The sequence below is a fragment of the Amphiura filiformis genome, unplaced genomic scaffold, assembly GCF_039555335.1.
Source record: "Amphiura filiformis unplaced genomic scaffold, Afil_fr2py scaffold_143, whole genome shotgun sequence".
Taxonomy (NCBI): Eukaryota; Metazoa; Echinodermata; class Ophiuroidea; order Amphilepidida; family Amphiuridae; genus Amphiura; species Amphiura filiformis.
In genome coordinates this window covers 71,699-98,719 of record NW_027305607.1, presented here as the reverse complement: position 1 = coordinate 98,719, position 27,021 = coordinate 71,699, and the positions used below count along the sequence as shown (strand labels likewise).

Sequence of the window (27,021 nt, the reverse complement as noted above, 5' to 3'; positions counted from 1 at the left end):
AAGTTTGTAAAAAATTATTTGAGTTTGCAAAAAATTATTAGAGTTTGCAATAAATTATTAGAGTTTTCAAAAATTATTTGAGTTTGTAACAAATTATTAGAGTTTGCAAAAATTATTTGAGTTTGTAAAAAATTGTTAGAGTTTGCAAAAATTATTTGAGTTTGTAAAAAATTATTTGAGTTTGTAAAAAATTATTTGAGTTTGTATAAAAATATTTGAGTTTGTAAAAAATTATTTGAGTTTGTAAAAAATTATTTGAGTTTGTAAAAAATTATTTGAGTTTGTAAAAAATTATTTTAAGTTTGCATGTCCCTCATGGTACACCCTAGTATAGTCTAGTAGCATTAGGGTTAATCACTACATGCATGATTTTCAGGTCGTCCATAGGAAAATACCTTATGGCATCAAGAGTCGTGTGTCAGGGGGAGTGTCCGTCAGTGTTTGTTGGTCGGGGGTGTGTGTGGGGGTGTGTGTGGGTGTGTCTGTCAACAATGTAAGGTTTTTAGTTAAAATTTGGTCTCATATAAATAGTTCCAATTCTATTGCAACCAAATGTGAGCCATAGCTGCATTATGGGTACCTTCATGTATTGGTCGTATCCAAAAATAAGAGCAGGTCTCTTATTTTATCCCTTGAGAAAGAAAAGTTTTGTCTTTTCAAAACGTCAGGTTTTTAACTTTGTTTATAATGTATTGTGTTACTACCCCATTGGATGTTGTGTCATATTTTCCCTGTTTTTAATATTCTTGTTAAAGTGAATAATATAGGGTCCCATAAAACTTTTTTTTTTCCAAATTTCAAACTGTCATTATGATAGTATTTCCCATAATTCTTATTCAACTTAAAAAGTCCATTTTTACGGATTCAACCCTGTTGCGATATTTGGATGTTACCCTCTGCGTTTTGTTGAGGCACCCACATCTTTTCATATACGGTACACCTGCTATAAATGTTGTACATCATTCTAGATTATCTTTTAACTTTTGCTATATGTTATCAAGCTCTATGAAGATGAAACTTTGTTTTAGTTTGAATAAAGATAAAACAAATAAACTAAAATTTGAACTTGAATTGCATCTTGCTTACGTGTGACCTTAAAAAATTAAATGGAGTTTATATTCACAGCAACTGATGACCTAGTCCAATGTATTAAAATACACAATTACACATGCATGATGAGTGCATGGATACACTGTGCTAACCATTAGTCCATGAAGTCACCTGTTGCAGCAAGCCCTGCCTACCATAAATGAATAAAATGATAAAATGGTAAATCAGACATGCGTAGAACTATGTATTCATGCAACTGATAGTGACTTTATATGATATGTGTCGTTATTTTCAGCTCTCATACAAACAGCTAAATGCAGTACGGTAATTTAGTTTTGTGGAAGACATTCACACTGTTGGGCGTTGCTCACTTTCACCAGATATACCTGCCAGGAAAGGACGCTTGGGGAACTGGACTCTTTTAACACACGGGTAAGTTTGCCCTTTATTTATTTTATTTTTAAAACGATAATTCACTTCTTGATATCTACACTGTAATTTATGTAGAGAATTTGGGGAAAAGGTTGACTTCCGTTGTTCTCCACAAATGAAAAACTTGCAGAATAGTTTCAAAACTTATGTTAACAAACATATCTGTACATACTGTGGTTAGTGGTTTTACATATATTCTACTGAATATGACATAACGAATGTGCGTAACAAGTGTAATATAGTTAATGTTACATTTTTGTCCAAAACGTTATGCTTAGAATAATTACTGTACCTTTTGGACCTAGCCCCTTCAACTTTCATTGTAATTATGTGATGTTTCATTATTTTACAATAGATATTACATGTAAATATGTGGGAGGAGGGGTGTGTGAGTGTGACCTCATCTGCAGGTAGTTTAACCAAAAACTACTTTTTGCCCATTGTGATACAGGCTACACACCCTCTACTTTCTTCACTAATTAACACTGACCCATCTGGTACATCCCTTTGCCAGGGCGGGGCGGGCAACAAAAATTACCTGCGACCATACCACTCTGAGCTATAGGGTTAAAGAGGAGTATTTAAGGTTGTATGGTTTTATTTAGGACAAATTGGCTGTTGACACCAATTACTTAATGTTAAACTCCCAAAATGGAAATCATTCTATTATGTGAAACACAAGCTTCATTAAAGCACAATGAGTTTGATATCAATGTTAATGTTGCCACTATGAATATGAAAAAAGCTAGAGTAAATGACTTTGACCCAGCAGTTTGCGTATTTGTGTGGGTGAACAACAGTTGATTATGTAAAGCATTCATTAGGAGCATTGATGTGTGAATGTAAAAAGGGTGTATCACAAATAGTGACGGGCCAATGATTCCATTTATACCTTGCCAGACTATCAAACCAGAGGTCCCTGATCAAACATTAGATAGTGTTATGTTGTATTAGATTATGTAGCGCATGTAACTGAAGACTTTTCAAAAAGTAGCTCGGCCATTATAAATATGCATAGATAACTTTAAAACTATTAGTCTAATTAACTATTTGGTATTTGAAAACACCAGGTAAAAGCTAATTTAGTTATGGTAATTTTGACACCTCATTTGTAACAATTGGTTGAATATTGTGAATATGAATAAAAAAATTAGGTCTTTTTGGAAATTTCATGTATATCTTCAATATGATACGTCAAAATTTTCATATGGTGGTTGGCTTTTCCTCTTTTTTTTTTACCGACTTTGAAAGCCCAGTTTCAAATTGTGCGCAACCGATCAATTTCCCTGACTTTCACTCCTCTATTGACCAAACCTTCAATTTATGCACACCACTGGTGTAATGTGGTAAAAGGGCACCGTACCAAACCATTAATCAGTTGTGATTTTAACGCCAGTGATCAGTAGAGGCATTTGGCTGGAAAGTTGCTTTCAAATATTTTTTTACATGTGAAATAGAGGTAAATCAATTAGGCCTACTTACACTATGCCAATTTAATGTTATCCCCTTTTATGGTAAGGTACGTTTTCCCACACATTTTCAAACTTGCTTTCATTTGAATTCATAAATGGTATAATGATTTTGGTCAAATTTTAATTTTGTAATTCTTTTCCCAATATTTTTACATACTTTTAGTAACAACTGTCAAGGAGGTTTATTCTGATCATTTAAGCCGAAATAATGAGATAAATTTAAGAAGCCCCTTTTAAACTGTCGAGCTCAATGGGGGAAATGGTGATTAAAACCGTGAATCCCCAGTTTTATTATAAAAGCTCTCAATTTTACTGTAATAGAGGCCCTGCATGCTTTATCGATTGGGTCCAAACAAAGGATTTGAACCTGTGTCCTTCACCGTAATCATGGCGCAGTGCAGGCCATTCAATCAAATGTTGTCATCAACCTATCTAATCATAGTGCATTTGTTATGTGTGTGAGACGAACTGTCGCGGTAGATTGCAATCATGCTTTTGTTGAATGCATTTGAGTAGTCCGCCATATTAACGGTATGATATGTCATGTGCACAGCCTCTATTAAATCACTTCAGGCTTAGTCTTTCACATGGTATTGTTGGTACACCATTGGGCATTTTAAAAAATCATGCAAAAAGTAGAAATTCAAGAAAAATTGAGGGCGTTGCTGTGGATCAAATCACACATTTTTTTTTTTTTTTTTTTTTTTTTTTTTTTTTTTTTTTTTTTAGTGATCTTTTTTTTTTTTTTATTTCTTTTTTTCCAGTGTACATTTTACAATCATAGTTTACTCAGATAAATACAGAAATTTTGATTTTTATACACCAGGTATTTTTTAAATATTAAACAATACATAAACAGTACCAGCACACACACACTCTCACATACATATTTATATAGCATTTGAATTGTCTAGCTTTTACAATAAGAACAAAATGTTTAGTTGAAAAGTCCCTTCCAAACCTGCCATTTATTTTGATAAACTCGGTATTTTGAATCCTTTAAAAGAATGAATCTTTCCAATTTATGATAATATTCTATTTCCTTCTGAAGAGGGATAAAAGAAAGGGTTGAATTTTGGCATCTTTTTCTGTATATATAAAACTTAGTTTGAATGAGAATTAAATTGATAGCACTATTTAGTTTTCCTAAATCTGTCCCGAAAAGAATATGATTTCGGTTGAATGTGATAGGTATACCGAGTTTTTGTAAACACCAGGTTTCGAGCTGAGACCAAATGGGTTTAACCTTTTTACAATCTGATAAAAGATGAATTATCGTTTCGGGTTCCTTGTTGCAAAAAGTACATATATTATCATTTCTTTTGCCAATTTTAAACATAAATGTATTTGTGGTAAGAATTCCATTTAAAATTCTGTACTGAAACCACCGTAATTTTGTATCCATTGTGCATTTAAATGGCAACAAAGAATATACCTTCCATTCATCATCTGAAAAGCTACTATTTAATTTTACTTCCCATTTTCGTTTTGCTCTTGGTATCTTTGAGGACATAAGTTGTTTACAGATTGATCTGCAACCTTTTTATCTTTTAAAATAAAACTGAAATGAAATGGGATAAACGGCTTAGGAATTGCAATAAATGTAGCGTTTTCCTGAAATAGATGCTTGAAATTACTCTTAATTGCGCAAATTACACTGTTGTATTCCAAAAAATTTAGCCGTAATCCATAATTTGTTTCAATTTCATGAAGAAAGAGAAAACGGTTTTGGTTAACATGGACAAGGTCAGAGACAAAATCAATACCTGCTGTCCGCCATTTTTATAATTTATTTCTTTACCACCAATCTTAAACCATTCGTTTTCCCATAAACATGATCTTAACACATCATCAATTGTATTAGGATTGTGTTTTTTCTTTACCTTAGACCAAGATAAAAGAACTTCTTTCCAAAAAACATTTTGGGAATTTTTTGCTACTTTTAGTGTATAATTTGCGCCCTTTTCAAGGTCATTAATATGTATACCATTTAAAATAGAAAAAAACATCAATCCTTTAGCATCAATACATCCATTTACACACCAAATCACACATTATGACTTTAACGTATACCTAGTGTGCTTTAAATGATTTCCATTTTGGGAGTTACATTGACTTGGTGAAAGTAGTTAAAAATCAATTGATCCTAAATCAAACCATACAACCTTATTCATCTTTAGCCATAATACTGTTGAGAGTGGTTTAGTCAGAGTCTGCTCATTAATTTTGCAAACATTGAACATTTGTCAACAAATTGTTCAATCATGCCATGAGTGTTTAATGACAAACTTGGAATAAGGTAGACAAAAAAAGGCTCGACCTTTATTTTTGGGACACCCTATAAGTTATTTGAGTACTGTATTGTCGATGTATTATGCATTGTCGTTACAGCGACACAACAAACACATCTTTGTTATTTTTATTTCTTGGAAATGGGCTTGAAACCTCTACTTTGTGTCAGGAAAGGGTACTTGCTGCAACCCATATGTGCCACTTTATTTTCAACTAGGTATAAGAGGTATATTTGAGCCATTTAGTTATAGTTAGTTGCTTATTTAAGTTAGTTAGTTTACTTTTTAGTTTATTAAGTTTGTTTGTTTGTTAGTATTTGACATGGAAAGCGTTTTTGTGGGGTTAAAGTTTTAATTACTGCTTCAAAGCAATGGTGCTTCATCTTTTGGAACAAGTTTGCAATAAGTTTGAAATATATCATACCAATAAATCTGAGAGGAAACTTAAAAAAGATTGATATTCTCAAGATCCCATACATTTTTAATGCTAACGCACCTTAATTGGCTATAACAATAAAAGTTATCCAACCCCCGCTATTCGTACCATGACACTATACGTGACACCATGTCCTATTCTGTGATTGCATTTTGCTCAAAAAAGTTTGATGTCAACAGAAATCCTATTTCAATAGAGAACCATTATATTCATTTTGCTTGACAGCACATTTTTCAAACCGTGTCAAAGACAGGGACTGCATAGTAATGTTACAAAGTTCAACTTCTTTTAATGATTAGATTCAGTAAAAAAGTTAAAACAAACTTTTTGACATGATCCCTAGAATTTACTGTTGTTTATGGGTGAATCTGCGTAGACTTTGTGAAAAGAATATAATGTCATAAGCTTTTAGGCAAATCTTATGGGGAAAACTGGGTTAACCCAGTGCTAATTGGACCAGAATCCATTTCACATGCCTCTATCTCCCAAAGCTCACACCAAAACATATCAAAAGTCCTGGATAATCCAAGTAGTGGAACAGTGCCTAATTTGTTTAAAATCCAAAATGGCTGCTTTTGCAGGGTCAAAATGTCAAAGTTGGTCAAATCTGGTCAAAATTATACCTGCATACATTCTTCTCATCATAAGGAATCAGAAAAAGTATAGTTTGAAGGCAAAGGCAAAACGGTAATTTTTTGCATTCCACAGGGGATAAAATTACACATTTTCGGATTTTGATAAAAATAGTCTCAGATTGTTCTGCTTCCAAAACATTTTAAATAAGAATAGTTTGTCATATCTCAGGTGGTTTAATTGTTATATATGGGTTACACTGCAAAAAACATCAAAGTCCATTGAGCCCTGTTTACCATAAGTAGTATAGATAGTAGCGTGGGTCGACCCATGACTTCCTACCTATGACCCCTTAAAACAGGAAAAAAAACCAAAATTCAAAATACAACACTGATTCCAGAATGCAATAAAAACAAGTTGCAAATCTTCCAAAATGTGTGTTTTAAACGCTTCTGTTTTTTATTTTAGGATACCACCATAGCTGCATAAGGTCAAGCCAGAATATTGACATTTAAAAGGTCAAAAAATATTTAATTTCTAAAATACAATGCTAAATTTGAAATTTAATTTAAAAAAAAACTACTAAATTATCTTTAATCTTCTTTTTAAACGCCTCCCTTTTTTACTCCCCTTAATATTGTTCTTAAACCTAAAACGGGGTAAAAAAAACTAAAAATATAAGGTTTAATTTAAAAACAGTACTTACTTTATTAATTTTGTACTTAGGGATAATGTCATCATCCCCGTTGCTAGGGATAATGCCATCAGCTCCGTTGCTAAGGAAATTATGCCTCGTTGCTAGGGATAATGCCATCATCCCCGTTGCTAAGGAAATTATGCTCCGTTGCTAGGGATAATGCCATCATCCCCGTTGCTAGGGATAATGCCATTTAAGTGTGTTTTGTTTTTTGATGGTGTGTGATTATAGCCATAACGAGGGATAATGTCATCAGCTCCGTTGCTAGGGATAATGTCATCATCCCCGTTGCTAGGGATAATGCCATCATCCCCGTTGCTAGGGATAATGCCATCATCCCCGTTGCTAGGGATAATGGCATCAGCTCCGTTGCTAGGGATAATGCCATTGTTGTCTCCATAAAAGTGAAAGTGAAAATAAAAGTGAAAGGGAAGTAAAAGTGAAAGTAAAAGTGAAAATAAAAGTGAAAATAAAAGTGAAAATAAAAGTGAAAATAAAAGTGAAAGTGAAGTAAAAGTAAAAGTAAAAGTGAAAATAAAAGTGAAAATAAAAGTGAAAGTGAAGTAAAAGTAAAAGTAAAAAAAATAAAAGTGAAAATAAAAGTGAAAGTGAAGTTAAAGTGAAAGTAAAAGTGAAAATAAAAGTGAAAATAAAAGTGAAAGTGAAGTAAAAGTAAAAGTAAAAAAAATAAAAGTGAAATTAAAAGTGAAAGTGAAGTAAAAGTAAAAGTAAAAAAAAGTGAAAATAAAAGTGAAAGTGAAGTAAAAGTAAAAGTAAAAAAAAAAAAATAAAAGTGAAAATAAAAGTGAAAGTGAAGTAAAAGTAAAAGTAAAAAAAATAAAAGTGATAATAAAAGTGAAAGTGAAGTAAAAGTAAAAGTAAAAAAATAAAAGTGAAAATAAAAGTGAAAGTGAAGTAAAAGTAAAAGTAAAAAAATAAAAGTGAAAGTGAAATTAAAAGTCAGCCCCGTTGCTAGGGACAATGTTTATCTTGGGGTAATGCCATTATCCCCGTTGCTAGGGATAATGGCATCAGCTCCGTTGCTAGGGATAATGCCATTGTTGTCTCCATAAAAGTGAAAGTGAAAATAAAAGTGAAAGGGAAGTAAAAGTGAAAGTAAAAGTGAAAATAAAAGTGAAAATAAAAGTGAAAATAAAAGTGAAAATAAAAGTGAAAGTGAAGTAAAAGTGAAAGTAAAAGTGAAAGTAAAAGTGAAAGTAAAAGTGAAAATAAAAGTGAAAATAAAAGTGAAAGTGAAGTAAAAGTAAAAGTAAAAAAAATAAATGTGAAATTAAAAGTGAAAGTGAAGTAAAAGTAAAAGTAAAAAAAAGTGAAAATAAAAGTGAAAGTGAAGTAAAAGTAAAAGTAAAAAAAATCAGTGAAAATAAAAGTGAAAGTGAAGTAAAAGTAAAAGTAAAAAAAATAAAAGTGAAAATAAAAGTGAAAGTGAAGTAAAAGTAAAAGTAAAAAAAATAAAAGTGAAAATAAAAGTGAAAGTGAAGTAAAAGTAAAAGTAAAAAAATAAAAGTGAAAGTGAAATTAAAAGTAAAATTAAAAAGTGAAAGTAATTAGGAAACACCAGCGTTGTTCCTGTAAAAGTCAAGACAATATAGTTGAAATTCTACATGATTACATACAAGAATATTAGTTTCTTTTTGAAATTTATTTTTTAACTCAGTAAACTGAAGAGTTAAATCTGTGTCAATAAGAAGAACGTATAGTTTATGTTTCTCTCCATAATGTTGCACCCATTCTCCAAATTCATGTGCCTCCATAAATATATTATCCTGATGGCCTCCTTCCCCAAAAACAATTTTGGCAAACAGCCAACCATTAATAAAACCTGATATTTTTGCATCAAAAGATTTAAGACACTCATTTTTTTTCAAACCAGAATTTTTATATGCTGTTTTGTTAAGTATTCGTCCGTCTTTTGTAGGCCTATATTCCGTAGTTGTTAAATTTTTAACATGAATGCCTACCTGACTTACAACCTCATTACATTTGCTTAAAACATAAGATTCATCTTTTACACCTTGGCGTGATGCCATTTTACTAATTTTACTGGCAAGTAATTTTGCAAATAAATCATCATACCAACATTTAATTAGCAAGTCTTCTAAACTAATTTCAAGATCTTCTAACACGCGATTAAGTTCGCTATTATTGCAAGACTGCTTGATTAAATATGTATTTCCTGTTCTCAATAATTCAAACATAATTTTGTTGTTTTCCTTTTGACGAACAACACGCAAATTCTTACAGTCTATGTTAATAGGGAAAATATTTTGTACAGTTTGTGTCATTGTTTTTATATTAAATTTGTTTCTTTAATATGTTTTTTTTTTAATTACTTAAGACAAATAAATGCCTATAATTTTTTTTATTATTTTGTTTGCCCTTTCCAACAAAAAAGATATAAAAGTAGACATTAACTCAGTTCTTATTTTGTTTTGTATGTCAAGTGGCATTGCTTCCCATTTTTTAAGAATGGTTTGTATTACATCAGTTAAAAAATTATTTGCATTTTGATTTATATCCATTTGTATATTTTATAGTATTATATTTTTCCAAAGTCCAAACCATGCGACGGATTTCTATGCGTAATTTTCTTTCTGGCGTATCTAGCAAATATGCTGCGTACAACCAAAATGTAATTATCATATTTATATTAAAACAAACATATTTTTTAAGCAATTAAAGGCTTAAAAAAATTAATATATGGAAGATGCTGTAAATATTCAGGTTAAAAAGTTTATGAGCTTTCATAACATTACTGAAAACATAAGCCAATCATTTGCATTAGACGATACTAACAGACTATTTGTCCAGTACAACAATGAATGGTTTCCGCTTAACAAAGTTACAAATTCTAGTAATTTCTATTCCAAATCTAGTTTGCAAAACCATGGTGTTGGATTCATGCGTGCTTTAAACCTTAAACCACCAGAACAGCCTACTTTATATCACCCTCCAACAATGGCTGATTTAAGACATGAGATGACGCAAGATTATATTTTAGATCAGCCTGTTTTTCAAGGGGGTCTTTCCACTCCCTTAAAACCAATCAAAAGAGCTATGACAACTAAAACATTAGAATTTAAGCAAACAGCTTTTACAATTGGAAATTTTTTAAAAGGTTATGAAATGGATGTGCCTGATGGGCAAAATAATGAAAAAGACCCACTTACATTTTTGCAAAATGTTAAACCACAAATTCAAAATATATTATCACAAGAAGTTAAAACCTTAGGTTCGTTAAAATTTCAGTTAGGCTTTAGAATAATGATGTCTAAATATAATTACGGTGAAATAATATATGATACTCCAACATTTTATCATGAGCAAATTCCTATTATAAATGAAAATGAAATAAACATGGATACTCTTTTTGCTAGCATTTTAGAAAAAATTGAGAAGTGGGTCAAAAATGGTTCAAATTGGGTTATTGAACGTGTTGAAAATTTGTGGATCAATATTGCAAATTACCAACCTCTTCGTGGTGGTTCATACATTGATTTACCACCAGCTTTAAAAAATAAACACGCAATTATTAATGTAAAGAACAAAGACGACAACTGTTTACGATGGTCTCTTCGTAGTGCGTTATTTCCTGCACAAGATCATTCTGACCGACCTGTAAAATACCCTACTGAAGACAGCTTAAACTTGACAAGTATTGACGCACCAACACCTATTAGCCAAATACATCTTGTAGAAAAAATGAATAATCTTGCAATTAATGTTTTTGGTTGGAAAGGATGTGTAATAGTACATCAGTTAAGTAAACAACCTTCTCATATTCCCCGTACTAATTTGATGATTATTGAGCAAAATGAAAAGCATGGCATTCGTACACACTACACTTGGATAAAAGATTTGAATCGTCTTTATATGACCAAACTAAATATCAACATCGAAAATACTTTTGTGAACGATGTCTTCATGGTTATACACGTGCAGATCTTTTAGAAGATCATAAACCCGAATGTGAAGGAAATGGAGAGAGGGCGCTTCGAATAGAAATGCCAAAACCTGAAAAATCAATATTAAAATTCGAAAACTGGCACAAGCAAATGAAAGCACCATTTGTAATCTATGCTGATTTTGAATCTATTATTAATAAAATTGAAGGCCCTGCATTAAATCCTGACAAAAGCAACACTCAAAAAACACAAATACATGTGCCATGCGGTTTCACTTATATCGTTGTACGATCTGATGGACAAACGTGGGAACCAATTTCATACAGAGGACCTAATGCAGCTGAAGTATTTTTGCAATGTCTTGGGCAAACAGAAAATGAAATAAAGGAATTTTTTTAAACCCAACTCCTTATAAACATGACTAAAGAAGACTGGAATAATTTTAATCATTCAACTCATTGCTATATTTGCAAAAACCGTATGACAATAAAACAAAATAAAAAAACCAACAAGCCTTACTTGGATAAGGTACGAGATCACTGTCTTCTGACAGGCAAGTTTCGCGGTGCAGCACACTACGTGTGTAATTTAAAATTAGGATTAAAACCAGAAACAATTGTTATTCCAGTTGTGTTTCACAATCTTAAAGGACACGACGCCCATTTAATCATGCAGGCCATAAGCAAAGTGGATGGCAACATTAAAATTATTCCTCAAAATTTAGAACGTTATATTTCTTTTTCATTACGTCAGCTACGCTTTATTGACAGTGCCCAGTTTCTTCTTGCAGCACTTGATAAATTAGTCAAAGCAAACAAACCAGAAGACTTTCACATTACAACTAAATTTGAACCTGATCAAACAAAACGCGCACTGCTTCTTAGAAAAGGAATTTATCCTTATGAATACATGGATAGTTGGGAGCGCTTTCAAGAAACACAACTGCCAGCTATTGATGATTTTATAGTTCACTAACAGATGAAAGTGTTTCTGCAAATAACTATGAGCATGCTCAGAATGTATGGAAAACTTTTGGATGTCAGACGCTAGCCGATTACCATGATCTTTATCTTAGGACAGATGTGTTTCTTTTAGCTGACGTGTTTGAGAATTTCAGAACAACTTGTCTTAAACAATATGAGTTAGATCCTGCACACTATTTCACATCTCCAGGTTTAAGCTGGGATGCATTACTCAAGAAGACCGAAATTCAGCTAGAATTACTAACAGACTATGACATGCATTTGTTTATTGAGAAAGGTTTAAGAGGAGGAATTAGTATGGTTTCAAAGCGTATTGCAAGAGCAAATAATATACTTACTCCAAATTTTAATCCTAATGAAAAACCAAGTCATATAATGTACTTGGATGCAAATAATCTTTATGGGTGGGCGATGAGTCAATCTTTGCCCATAGGAAAGTTTGAATGGATGCAACTTCAAAACTGGGCACAAGTTCAAGAGATAATAAATCATCCTCCAAATGCTGATAAAGGATATATTTTAGAAGTCGATTTGGAATATCCACCTGAAATACACGACATGCATAATGATTATCCTCTGGCCCCAGAAAGTTTAGAAGTTCAACATGAATGGCTATCTCCTTATCAGAAGAATTTGTTAGACAATCAAAAATTAACAAAGATTAAAAAACTTGTGCCCAATCTAAGAAACAAAACAAAATACATCGTACACTACAGAAACTTACAATTATACTTATCATTAGGAATGAAATTAACATATGTACATAGAGTGTTGCAATTTGATCAAAAACCATGGATGGAACCTTTCATCCGAATGAACACTGAACTAAGAAAACAAGCAAAACATGATTTTGAAAAAGATTTGTATAAATTAATGAACAACTCTAGTGCGCTCATCTGAGGAAACAAAGCTAAGAAAATTAATTGCACAACCATCATTTGCAAGACAAAATATATTTGACAATGATTTAGCAGCACTGCACATGTATAAAAGTAAATTGTATCTTAATCGACCTGTGTACGTAGGCATGTCTATTCTTGACTTAAGCAAATTATTAATGTATGATTTCTACGACAATGAAATGAAAAAACATTATGGCAATAGAGTAAATTTACTTTACACCGACACTGATTCATTGTTAATGCACATACAAACTGAAGACGTGTACAAAGATATGGCACAACACATGAACCTTTATGATACTAACGATTATCCTCAAGATCATTATTTACATAGCACTGAAAATAAAAAAGTGCTTGGAAAAATGAAAGACGAATGTGCAAGTAAACCAATTTTTGAATATGTTGGATTAAGACCAAAGATGTATTCTATCGTAAAAGATGATGGAAACATACGAAAGGCAAAAGGCGTTAAAAATGTGTTGTGAAAAAAAATATAAATCATGAAAACTACAAAGAAGCACTGCTTAATCAAACAATTTTCCGACACGGAATGAATATGTTAAGAAGTGAAAATCATCAAATATATGGGCTTCATTTAAATAAAATTTCACTTTCTCCTTTGGATACAAAACGATGGATTGCTGATGATGGAATCAACACATTAGCCTTTGGTCATTACGCCCTCGGGAGGTAGTTCTGTGTTTGGAGGAACAACTAGTAATTCCTCGTGAACAAAACCTCTTTTTGGGGCCCCTTCACTAAGATAATACAGAATAGGTTCTTTGGTTTTTATAACACTTCGTTCTATCCGATACACATTTAAACTCCATATAGGGTCCGTACTTCTTCTGCGTTCTCCGCCCTCAGGTTCACCAGGTTGATATAAATACCGCACACCTACAGTAGATGGTAAACGTATTTCATTTGTTTCTTTTGTTGGTGCAGAAGATTTTACTGCAACAGATTTATTTTTTATGGCTTCTGATGGCTTTTTGCCTGTTAATCTAGTTGTCTCATTATTTAATGCTTTGATTACATCTGGTAGACGAGCGACCCATTCTGTGGATCGCACATTTTTTTCGCTTCTTGCTTCTATTAAAATTTCTTGAGCATATTGATGTCCAAATAATTTGTTGGCTAAAGTAAGATTAAATCTTTCGACGATTCCCTGTGCCCTGTGTAAACCTGTTTCACCTCTTCTTATTGCAACATGTTTTGATTTCATTAATTTGCTTACTTCTCCCATAAATTCACGACCAGGATCAACTTGTAATAATTTAGGCCATGTTAAAGGTCCACGCTTATAAATATTTGAAAATGATTTTGCAACTTCGTCGGAATTTTTTGAAACAAACGGTTCCGCAGCCTTATAACGAGAAGCGACATCCACTACAGTTAGTGCATACTTAAATATTTTACGCCCTCTTGGCAAGCGATCATGAGGTAAAAATAACAAGTCTGCTTGATGAGCTTGATTGGGAATAGTAATATTAAATTTTGGTCTAGGAATATATTTTGGAGCAGGTAAATAAATCTGCCATATTGCTTGTTTTTTTAGCCAATTTTTTGCTACTTCTTCAGAGACCTTTGCAGATGATGCTAATTTTTCAATTGCAGATATACCTCTCCAGTATCCTTTAGGACTGTAATAAATTTTAGCTAATTTTTTTCTATTGAAGACATGATATTGTTTGTATATATATAATGAGCACAGATAATTTTGTTCAAGGCCTTCAAAGAATTACTGAATTGGATAACATGCAAACTGCAAGATTAGCTGAAGTTTTTTTGGCAATGAATAAAAAATATTTAGATACTGAGGAATATAAAAAATGTCAAAATGACATATATAATATAAGAACAGGTCAAACTGACCGAACAAATCAAACTGACCAATGCCCTGACTGTCAAATACCAATGGAACCAGATGAATACAAGTTATGCTGTCCAAATTGTGACCGTCTAAAAAATCAAGACCAAACACTCATAGAAGACCAACTGCCTATTTATCTTCCAAAGAAACCAGCTCATAATTGTGAAAAACATTTCACAAATTGGATTGATCAAATTTTAGGATTTAATACTCCGCTTACAGTTAGAAATAGTTTAGACACTATACGTGCTTATATTGTGCAGAACAACATTTGTGAATTAACACCTGAGGATATGAGAAACATTTTAAAAACACTAAAGCTTTCTAAATACTACAAACATACAACTTACTTCTATCAAGAATTAACAGGAGTTAGGCTACCTAGCATACCCCTTATGTACTTATACAAGGCTAAACAAATATTTGTTGATTTTATTAAAACCCGTGAAGAAATACGAGAAAAAAACCCAGGCTTTGCCCCTAACACTCCGTCATATCCTTATCTTGTTTACAAGATTTTTGATTTGATTTTGCCACCAGATGATATGGCAAACAGACACTTTTTAAACTTTATTCATTTGCCAAGTTCAGGAACGCTTATAAAAAGAGAGCCAGAATGGCAAATTATTTGTAAAAAACTTCAAATAAATTTGTAAGTTAAATATCATGTAATTAATAACCCTACACCAACAACTGCTATTTCTCCTTTTTGCAATGCTGACTTTTGATCTTCATCAAGAAAATCTGCTAATTGTGGTTCTGGAGACATTTCTGTTGCAAATTGTAAATTATTTCCAGTTAAATAATAATATTCTTGCATGGCTTGATCTACATTTTGAAAAGTTCTTTCTGCGTGTCCTTCTTGTTTAAGCTTTTTATTAACATAATCAATTCGTTCTAAACGTTGTTCATTCCATTTATCTCGTTCATGTGAAAGTTTTTCCATGGCTAAATTATGCCGTTTGCGCTCTGCTGATCCACTTATTTGACTAAATAAAAAATTACTTCCTGAAAATGCAAGAGCATTTGTAATAGCGCCACCAATCATAAGTACTGCAGCTGATGCCATTTATATAATAATACATTATTTTTTTACGCACTTGGAATCGGGTTTATATTAGGAGGTAATATACCATTTTTTATTAAGGCATTTTTAATCATTACTGATATATACACATTGGTTGTTAGCATTGCTCCATCTTTCAAACTTAATTGACCAAGATCAGCTGGCTTTACTTTAAGATTTTTTTTAGCAATCATTGAGTTTGTAAGTATCAATCCACTCAATACTGCTGAGTGATATGCTCCATTAAGAATTGTGTTTGGGTCCATTATATTATAAAAATTTTTTTTTTTTACTAAACCACATTAAAAGGATCTTCTTTAGGAGTTTGTTCAGGTATTTGTTCAGGTGTTGTACAAAAGATTCCTGCTCTACAACATTTCCCCGCTGCATAAAATACACAAGAAAAATAACTAACCCACCAACAACGATTGTTCCACTAATAATGTGGTAATTAATTTGAGTTGTTGAAGTATTTTTTGATTCATTAGGAATTTGTTTAGGTGTATCTTCAAGAGTAATTTTTTGTACAGCAGCAGGTTTATTAGTTTGTTTAAGAAGTTCTTTATTTTTTTGGTTCCACTCTGCTAGCATTTTACCCTGCGCGTTGCGTTTTGGGTTTTTTTCTTTTTAGTAATTGGAGTTTCTACTTTTAGAGTTTCTACTTTTGGAGTTTCTACTTTTGGAGTTTCTACTTTTGGAGTTTCTTCAGCATTTTCATTAATAATTGTTTCTGTGTCCATAGTATATTTGTATCAAATATTTTTTGTTAATAGCTAGTTAAAATTTGTTGACAGCTAGTTAGCATTTTTGTTGATAACTAGATGGTCGATAGATAGGATTTTGTTGACAGCTAGTTGAAGGTGCTTGTTGATAGTTAGGTGAATTAACATGATGATTGTTGCCAGGTTGTTGATTAGCTGGTTGTTCAAAATTCAACGGTGGAGTAGATAAATTAACATTTTGTTGATTAACTGGTTTAACAAAACTACTTATTAACAAAGCGGCTTCAAGTGGAGCTAAAAAATGACCGTATTCATGATACATTTTACAAGTAAGAGAAGTCAGTGCCAAGTCTACAAAAGGAGCATTGTTTAAATTGTTATTTAATTCATTTGTATTTTGTAATGCAAAACGTCCTTGGCTTACCGTTGGGCAAAGACATTCAACTGTTCTTGTGTAAGCATAAACCATATGTTGTTTTAAAGTTTTTGTTATTAAACCTCCAAGAGTAGCTTCATATCTTGCGTATAATTTTGCTAACTGCGTCTCGTCCAGTTTTTCTATTTCATCTGTGCTATATTGCTTGCCGAGATAAAACATACTTTTTCCACTCATAACAACTTGTATTAGTCGATCTTTTGTTTTACTTTCTTGAGGTAATAGTGTAGCAGGTTGTTCATTTAAACTTTGTTCCAGCAGCTTATCAATGTCCATGTATATATGATGAAAATATTTTTTTATTTGAGACACTTTAATAACTAAAAAAAATACACTTGCTATAATACAAATATTAGCAATGATGCCTGTTATTTGATATATTTCACTAATCATATATTTTAAAACAGATAATTTATTTTTCAAACCTATAACTTGTTGGTTGTTCTGTAATTAGTATCAGCTTTGAATGTTTATGTTCAGCTAATAAATCGCGCATTCTTTTTCTTTCTTCTAATGACGGTATTACATCATTTTCACGAATGGCTTCGTCAAAAGAATCTCTATCTTTGCAGTAAAATAAAGCCAACCATTTTATCTGTTCACGCAGATCAGTAAGGACAGAATTATACTTTTGTGTAAGAACCCAAACAGAACAATTAAGATGTCTTCCACTAAAAGCTAACTCTGATAACATTCTTTTCTTTTTGTCATACTTTTTGCGAGCTGCAATCATCAATTAAAAAGCACATGACTATCGTCTAACTTTCCGTGTGTTTCAAAAAATATCTTTAATGTATCATTCAAAGGGTCATTGCTCTTGGGCATTAATTCCTGTGGGTCAATAAGAAAAAATTTTCTGGGTCCTTAAACAACCACTTACGGTTTAAATAAGCTTTGTTATATCTCCATGTGGGACAAATAATTATGATGTATTTAAAAAAATTACGATATTCTGTTTGAAGTTGATCTAATGTAAACTCTGTTTTACCGGAACCAGTAGCACCACAAATAATTGCTGAATGAGCTTGTTTTACCGACATATATATTACTAAATAAATTGATACATTGCATTGATGAGTCTACCGTTTTCAAAGTTAAGTTGGGCATCCTGAATATAATATACGTGTGCATTTAAATCACCAGCGGCTTCAGCATTTTTTTCTATCTCAACTTGAATAGATTGACTAGCGCCCTCTATTCGTCTTCCACTGCCATGTAATGAGTCATCATCTGAAACGCGCATATCAAGCCAAAGTCCATACTTTGAAGTTAAGTAATCAGGCAAGGAAACATCGGCCAATTCAAGTTCTTTTGCAACTTGGGGATTAGCACGATGTCGACCATCAGCAAAGTGTTTTCTTATTTCATCAAAATGTTGATGTGGTTTCATTCCACTTGCAAATAGTTGATTTGGATTTCCATCAAGGGTTGTTGATACTTTTGTAATTTTAGGATTGTAAAACTTTTCTGTATCTCTGCCATATGAAGCACCACCATTTGCAGGATCAACAAATAGTATTAAAATTCCTTTCATGCTTTTTGCTCGTGGTGCCATAGAAATATTCCACACTGTATCTGATTTATTTAAGGATAGCTGAGAGTGTCTTATTACCCGGTCGTAAAGTACAGTGGATTTGCCTTTGTGTTGATTTTTTAGCATGACAGCCAGTTCAGGAGAAGTTATTGTTTCAAACTCCAAATGAATATCAGAAATAGTATAAGTTGCATTTGCGTCTGTGCTTACTACAACCTTGCCATAATTATTAAATGTAAGTTCGTATGATAAACGGTCTTTAAGTGCATGTGCGATTCCAGTAGCTCAAAGTCTAAAGGAATACTAAAACATTATCATAAGCTGTTCCAACTGCAACATCTTTTACGGCGGCGCCTTTGTTTCCGGCGTTGATTCTAATTTTTCTAACTGCTTCTGATTGAATTCCTTGGTAGGCAGCATTTTCACGCTCTTTTGAAGTTTTCCACAAGTCTTGATAACAGAAAATATATCACTGTCATTTAAAACAAAAACACTTTGACCTTCTAGTTTTACTTCAAGTTTACTTACAATTGCTCGACCAAGATTATTTACAATTGTTCTATTGGCATCGTTTTCAGAATTAAGAATTATTTTAAAAGACAGTTTTGATGTACCCGGAGTAATAACATCATCTTTGCCAAGATCAGGAAATCTTACAGTTAAAATACCACCTTGGTCAATTGTGCTTGGCACGTTTGTGTTGTACAGAGTACGTCGTATGCCTTTAACGCCTTTTGGTTTGCTAAGTTTACGGTAGGGAATAAGTTTGTGGCCGTATTCAGTTGACATGTTATATTATAGGATTTTTTTTTTTGAAAAAAAAATGTTTTACTATTTTCAAAATTTAACAATAGCAGAATTTCATTTTTGCTTCAAAAACCTTTTTACACTAAATCAAAACCATAGTACGTTTGTGCAGGATTCTTTTTACTTTGCTTTAGGCCTGTTGATCTGATAAAGCGGGGAAAAGGTTTAACATCTGTTTTTAGTCTTTTAGCCAAACCTGAAGGCGCCCAAACCTTATCACCATTAAGTACTACAACACACGCCTCTCCGTACTGCGTATCGAAATATTTAACACTTGTAAGTTTATAAATTTGGTCTGCTTGAAGTTCTCGCCATTTAATAGCATCGAATGAGTCTTTTTTTGTTCTTGAATTTTTTGGTTAAATTGCTCAACTGAAATGTTTGCCATGTGTATATATATATAGAAATATTTTTTTTCCAACATTAATTTATTTCCAAATTGTTATAAGAACAACATACTAATTTTACACTGAATCTGTGTTTGTCGTTGTCCCTGTATGTTTCATTATATTCTGGAGGTTTGTCATCGCCATTTCCTGGCCTTTCAAAAGTCCTTTTTTTCTGCCTCCTCACGAATTTCTTCCTCTCTTTCGGTGCTTAAGTCATTGCGAATTTTTTTTCTTACTTGTGATTTGTGTTCGCGGTAATTTTCCATTTCTTGCAAAATTACATAGAACTCTTCATCGTTTATTTGATTATCTATCAGAGCTCTGCTTACAAGACCATTTACACTAGATAATTTTGATAAAGCTGTTAATTTTATTTTTTCATGCTTCTCTACTTTTTTCAAAACAAGCTTAGCTATTCCTGAACTTATTACACCAATAACACCTGTTGCAATAGCTGTGATTCCTAAAGGTATAGATGCAATTGCACCAATGCCTGTTGCTAATGAAACAGCAGCTGCTGTACTTGAACCAATAGCAAGTAAACTAGAACCAGCGTTGGTATAATGTGCAGCGTTGAAAAATGATTTGTATCTTCTTCTTAATCTTCCACGCGTTTCTGCTTCTTTTTCTAAATAATCGCGTATATCACGTATTTGTTTTAGTCTAAATGACATGCCTCCATCTTCAGGTGGTGGTTGTTCCACCTGTGATAATTCTGGATAAAGTGGTGGTGCTGATGGCTCCTTTTTCATTGTTGTATATATTTAAAGAATATTTTTTTATATTAGTACTTCATCGTCTGTCCAATTTCCAACTTGATTATCAACAAAGTGTTGAATAATTTCTGGTTTTGTTAGTGCTCGGTTGTACAACGAAAGAATGCCAATGTTTTTTACTCCAACCTCAATATCTTTAAGTGTAGCATCTACTTCAGGTGGTAATTCGAAAATGAAGTTTTGTGCTTTTCCATTTATCCACACAGCAAAATTACCTCTGTTGTGTACAATTGCGATTGAATTCATCTCTGTGCTACTTAGGTTTACAGATGGTACATCGGGTGGAAGACCGGCAATAACATTATCTGTTATGCCAATTTGAAAAAGTGTATCACGCCATCGCATTATTAAATGTGCTCTTTTATAATCGATATCATCATAAAATTTTAATGTTGTTTCATTATTCAGTAATGAAGAATTTTCACCAGGCATTGATGTAAGTAAAAAGGTCCAAGGAGTTTGAAAACCAGTAAGATTAATATTAAGTACAGTAGTTAACTGCATAGTTCCTAGTTCTTTATCAGGTTTTGATGGACTTTGAAGAACTGTATTCCCATACCCACTTACTCTAACGTTTCGTGTATCTGCATTAAAATAATTTTCATGGTGATCTAGTATAAAAATTTTTATTTCCAATTTCAAATTAGTATCCAAATTAATATTTTTTCTTGCTCTAACAGAGAAGTATGTTTTAGCGCCACTTTCATCAGGTATAACAATATATCGGCCTAAGTTATATACATTGGTTAATCTTTCATGTTCTATAACCTGATCAACATATTGTTTATTTACAGCATCAGTTTTATTCGTGGGTGAATTAAGTTCAGTTATTTTATTAAACCCCATCTGAAGATTTCCTGTCATAGAATCACCAGCCTTATTAAGTTTAATATTGTTAAGATGTGAAACAAAATTACCAACATAACCTGCAGTTGCACCATCTGTTCTTTCAGCTGGATCTGCAAGGTTAACCAATCTGTTTTCTCCCAAGTCCAATGTGCCACTCATTTTACCGCCACTTTTTTGAATAACATTTGCTTTTTTTGCATAAAGTGAAAGGTCTATATTTTCTTGGTTTTGAGTTTGTTTTAAATTTGTTTGAATGAGGGGGCCAAAAATGCTCATGAGTATATTTATGAAAATATTATAATACTCTATTGTTTGTGAAATTTTTAACATGATTTTGAATATAGTATTCAGCTATCTCTGTTTTCTTAAGGGATCTAAAATGAGCGTTTATTGCGTTTCGATAGTATTTTTGTGGCACATGAGAGCACCTCAGACCTATCGAATTGTATTCTGAATACGAAGCATGTCTTTCTGATATCAAATAATTTTCATTTTTGAAAATCACAATATAATACAAATTTTATGACAAATTATAAAAATTTGATGTTTTTCGAATTTTGATATATAACAGTCCTCGAAGTAAATTATATAAATCTAATGATATATTCTTAAAGTGTATGTAGCAGGGAGGAAAAGCCGACGGTCAATTGAAAATTTTGACCTTTCATATTGAAGATATGGATTTTTTCCCAAAAAGACCTATTTTTGTGGTGTTTTGGGAAAAAAATCCATATCTTCAATACGAAAGGTCAAAATGTTCAATTGATCATCGGCTTTTCAACCCACCTACATACACTTTAAGTATAAATCATCAGATTTATAAAGTTTACTTCAAGTACTGTTAAATATCAAAAATATCAATTTTAATGATTTGCCATAAAATGTATTAAATTGCGAATTTCAAAATTCAAAATTATTTGATATCAGAATGACATTTAACGTATTCAGAATGCAATTCGATATGTCTGATGTGCTCTAATGTCCCAAAATAAATACTGTCCAAACGTTCATACCCCAGCCCTTAAGACCCTTTGTGCTAACACATAAAATACCCAATTCCTTAACCCCATTGTTATAGAACTAATGTAATTTGCTAGATTACTTTCTCTACTGAAAGGATTTTCATGTATATGTGTTGGTACTTCATCATCTATCCATAAAATAAAATTGTTTTCTTTAAATATAAGAGCAAAAAAATGCATTTGTTTAGACATCCTTCGTTCTAATAGGGTTGTAGTTTGTTCTCTACCCCAACCAAGAGTATACATTTTATATTGAAAAATATTATTTTCTGTCCATTGAAATATTAGTTTAAGCCGGCTGCCACCAAATACTAATGTTATTTTGTTATTTTGTATTGGAGGATTATCGCCAGGTTTTACTGAAAACATAACGGACACTGGTTGCTGAATTTTCCCATACGAATATTCATATTCAATTTCAAGCGTGTTGTTTAATCGTATTGAGCCTAATGGTCGTTGACTGAGTATCCTTGTAAAATCTTTAGTAATTGTAGTAAGCCTAGGTCTATCTTGAAATACTTGAATTTCACCATCATTAATACTGTGTTTAATTTCAGTTTCTTTATTGAAATTAACATTTGTCTGTCTCCCTGTTGGAAAATATGTTTTAAGCCCCAACTGATCACTTATAACAACATACAAGCCTAATGAGTTAATAGAAGTTAATCGTATTTGCTCACTTACTTCATCATCAACATATTGTTTATTAACACCATCGGTTTGCTCTACAGGTTTTTCAACGTTAACTATCTTATTGTTCTTTAAATCCAAATTACCTGTTAATGTTTTGCTATCAACATATTGTTTATTTGCAACATCTGCATCATCTTCTGGAGCACTTACGTTAAAAATTCGATTAAATTGCATATTTAAATCCCCAAATACTCTGCCTCCCCTTTTAAGAACAACTTGTCTTTTCTTTGCATATAAAGAAAGATCTATGCTAGAAAGTTCTTGGCTAAGAGTTTCTTGGTTAAATGATTTCCTTATAATTGGCCCAAAAATACTCATTGTATACATAACATTATATTATTTCAAACGTCATAAAAATTGGCTGTCCATGATTATTAAATTCTTCATTAAACATTTTTAGCTTAAAATTAAGTTCATAAATTTCCCCAGTTTGAAGTTGTTTGTAATTTGGATGTGGGAAATTTATCGTTGTTGTATATCCAAACGATTCAGAACTTAATGGAATTAATTCAAGTAATTGAGATGGTATTCCGTCTACAATATTATTTGTTGTTGACAGCTCTTGTAGATGAGCATATAGTATTTTTGGTAAAAAATCAACAGCTTTATCACCCAGGTATTCACCAGTGTCAAGCCAACCACTATCATTTAATCCAAGTAATGCTCTTATTTGTCGTGGAATTTGAATTCTTGTGTTTTGTGGAATAGAGAGTCCTACTAACCCATTTGTTTTTTGTACTATTAAACTAAGTTCTTCTACAGTGCTTGTAAATATTTCAGCCAATTCTTGAAAATTGTACAAACCAGCTTCTATTTGCACATTCATTACTTCTCCTCCAATTTTGTGCCACTTAAAACGTTCTTTTTCGTTCAAATTGTAATACCCAACCCACATTGTAATTTTATTGGAGATTGCACGTCTGTTATTGTGAGAAACATATTTATATTATATAATATATAATTATGAGTATTCCATCATCATTCAAGTTTAATCAAGATGCAACTTATCGTGTAGGTGGAGTATATGAACCAACACATCGATTTAGTTTAGTAAACCAAACTATACAAGTAAATAAACGCAAAACATTTTCTGTTCGCTTTCCAAATATATGGATTGATTATAAATTACCAAGAGTTGAAAACCCTGACATTTATAATGATTGGATCTCTAACCCCATGCAGTTTTGGCAAAACCAACTCAACTTTGCTGTATGGTGTGCTACTTCTGGGTGTGGAATATCAAAATATAACCATTTACGGCATATAAATCCAATGATTCGAAGTCTGTATAGAGTTCGCGCATACTATCAAATTCGTCGAATTCTTAATGAAATGAATTGCCCACTGCCTGCAGAAGAATCGTTTAATCCTTTAAATAATGGAATAGATATGAGTGCGTTTGAAAAAATTTGCAACGAATTTAGAATTTCCATCAATAGCAATTTTAGGCAAAAACTAGATGAATGGAATGGAATAGGAACAGCCAAATTTACAAGAACATACCGCCATGATTTTAGTTTGAAAACAAACGATAAGGTAGAGCTTGCTGTAAAACCAAATGTCAATAACTTCACCCAATTCATAAAAGGCCGTGTAAACTTTTTAGGCAACAGTAAAGATGCAACGTATAAAATTTGGATGGACCAATCATTTACTCACCAATCTGATACGGTTGATACCAGCTCAGATGGAAGCCCAATGTCAGCGATTGGAAGTTTTGTGATTGATTACGGCAAGGGCTTTACACAAACCGGCATAACAAGAATCAATGACTCTATCCGCACTTATGTATGGGCAATCTTGGGTGCACAATCTCAGACAAGGTCATCAATTTTAGGCACAGGCAAAGCTTTTGATGCACAAAAACAATTCTTAGCCAATGTTGAAGATGCAATAAATTCTGAAGTTGATTTGCCAAGTTCAATTGAAAGATATCAGTCAACATTGCAGTATGCTAAAAGCAAAGTTGATTATGTTGTTGGGCTTGGATTGTATATGATTCCCAGTGATATGAATTTGTATATTGGTACAATTAATGGGTATAATAATTTGATTGTAATTGCATCATTTGATGAGATTAAAAAAATACAATTAGGCCATAATGATGATGTTAATGATGAACATCCAATTGCACCGCTTCAAGAAACATTTGATTTACCTCAAATTGATAATGAACCTCAAAGTAAATTTGATGCACCCCAACTTGATGATCCGCCTAAAGATAAATTTGATGCGCCAATCCAGACAAATACTACACTTGTAGATACAGCTCCTGTTCAAACAGATATATCTTTGACCCAAACAGATACACCTTTAGTTCAAGCAAAAGAGCAAGAAAAACTTACACATGAAGAAACTAAATTACTTTTAACAGTAGGTGGAGTAATTGCTGGCACTACTCTAATTTGGACTTTGAAATAGATTGCATAACATAATTATACAAAATTCCACTAATAGCTATTACTAATATCCATAAATGTTCAGCTACAAATCCAATAGCAGCTGACGCAGATTTTAGTATAAAACTGACAATACTCCCAATAATACCAGGCAAAGCAATTAGCATTTTATCAGCTATTTTTAGCAATAAATTTGCAATGTTCTGCAATTGTTGTTTTATCCAGCCTTTAATACCTGGGTCAGGCTTTGGGTCAGGTGTTGGGTCAGGCTTTGGGTCAGGCTTTGGGTCAGGTGTTGGGTCAGGCTTTGGCGCGGGTGGTTTAGGTTTAGGGGGAATTACAGAAGTTGCGGATTTAGCAGCTAACAAAATTCCTTCAACTATAACACTAATTGTCATACCTAAAGCAGTTATGATAGAAATTATTGTTATTCCCTGCTCACGAAATAAAGTTCTAAGACGTTCGTTTAAAGTCATGTCTTCATTTAACATTTTGTCAATTGTTTAATTCGTTCGAACTGGCTTCTAAATTTTCCATCGTATTCATGGATTAGACTATCAGATAGTTTAATTTGTTCTTCTAGTTGTTCAATTTCTCTTTTGTTTTCTTCGGAAATATCTTCTTCATCAATCGTTTTAAGTTCTTTTACTCTTACTCTTTCTTTCTTGACTTCTCTTTCACCTATTAGGTTATGAACAGTTGTTCTCATGTTTTTCAATGAACGATTTAAACCTTCTAATTCACGAATAGGTAATAAGTTTTCTTCAGGAACATTTGTTGTATTAGTAAAACTAGTCTCCATAACTGTATCAATGCTTTCTTCAACTTGTTGTACATCTTGTAATTCTATAGTTTCTGAATGATCTGGGCTTCCAACTGTTGTTTCAATATTATCATTTATTTCATTTAAAGCTCGCCGTTGTTCAGGTGGTATTTTTGGTTTTGCACCGTCGCTATAATTTTTTACGCCAAGGACATCTCTAACAAAAATAGTGCCACCTGTACCATAATCTCGTCGTATTGTGCCTATTGTAAAATACTTATTAGGATCCTTAAGGCTAGATAAAAAGGTTTGTTTTTTATTATGAAGAACATAAAGACGCTTTGTTATAGGGTCTTTTCTAAAAACCACTTTATATTTAAGTGATGCATCTGGGTCCACATCCCATCCAAGTTGTTTAACTGACTCGTAAAAATCGTCTTTTGCTCTTTGGTTTTCAACAGAACTAAGCTCAGTGCCAGGCGCATCTGGTAAATCGCTAAATGATGTCTCCACTTCTTCTGGGGTTCATTTTCTAATTCCAAGAAAATTAATAAATCGATCACCTGAAATTGTATTACTTAAATTTTTGTTAACATTTCTTTTAATTGTATTAATTGATAAAAATCTATTTGAATTTTTAGGATCTGTTAGTCTTACTTTTATATTTACAATAGAAGCAAAAACTTGCCCTGTTTCTGTGTCTTCTAAAAATTTCAACTTTCTTTTTTGTTCTATATCTACTAAATCCACTTCTTTCCACCCTCTTTGTTTGAGTGTTTTATAAAAATAGATGAAAGAGTGAGTCTACCAGGCGACTTATCAAGAAGCGATGGATTGGTAATAATATCATCATAGGCGTCCCATCTAGTCGGTTCTCCCAAGGCATTTTCCTCCTCAAAATCAATTAAATTAAATTCTTCCCCAGGAGTT

At 32.3% G+C, this 27,021-nt stretch overlaps 1 long non-coding RNA gene across 1 annotated transcript in view; it reads left to right on the top strand.

The window, feature by feature from the left end:
* The first annotated feature begins 1,374 nt into the window (after nucleotides 1-1,374).
* Nucleotides 1,375-27,021, top strand: part of LOC140145126 (uncharacterized) — a 78,130-nt gene continuing 52,483 nt past the window's right edge. Inside the window, exon 1 of the long non-coding RNA XR_011857990.1 lies at nucleotides 1,375-1,482. This is a non-coding gene — a long non-coding RNA (uncharacterized lncRNA). The remainder of the gene's footprint in view (nucleotides 1,483-27,021) is intronic.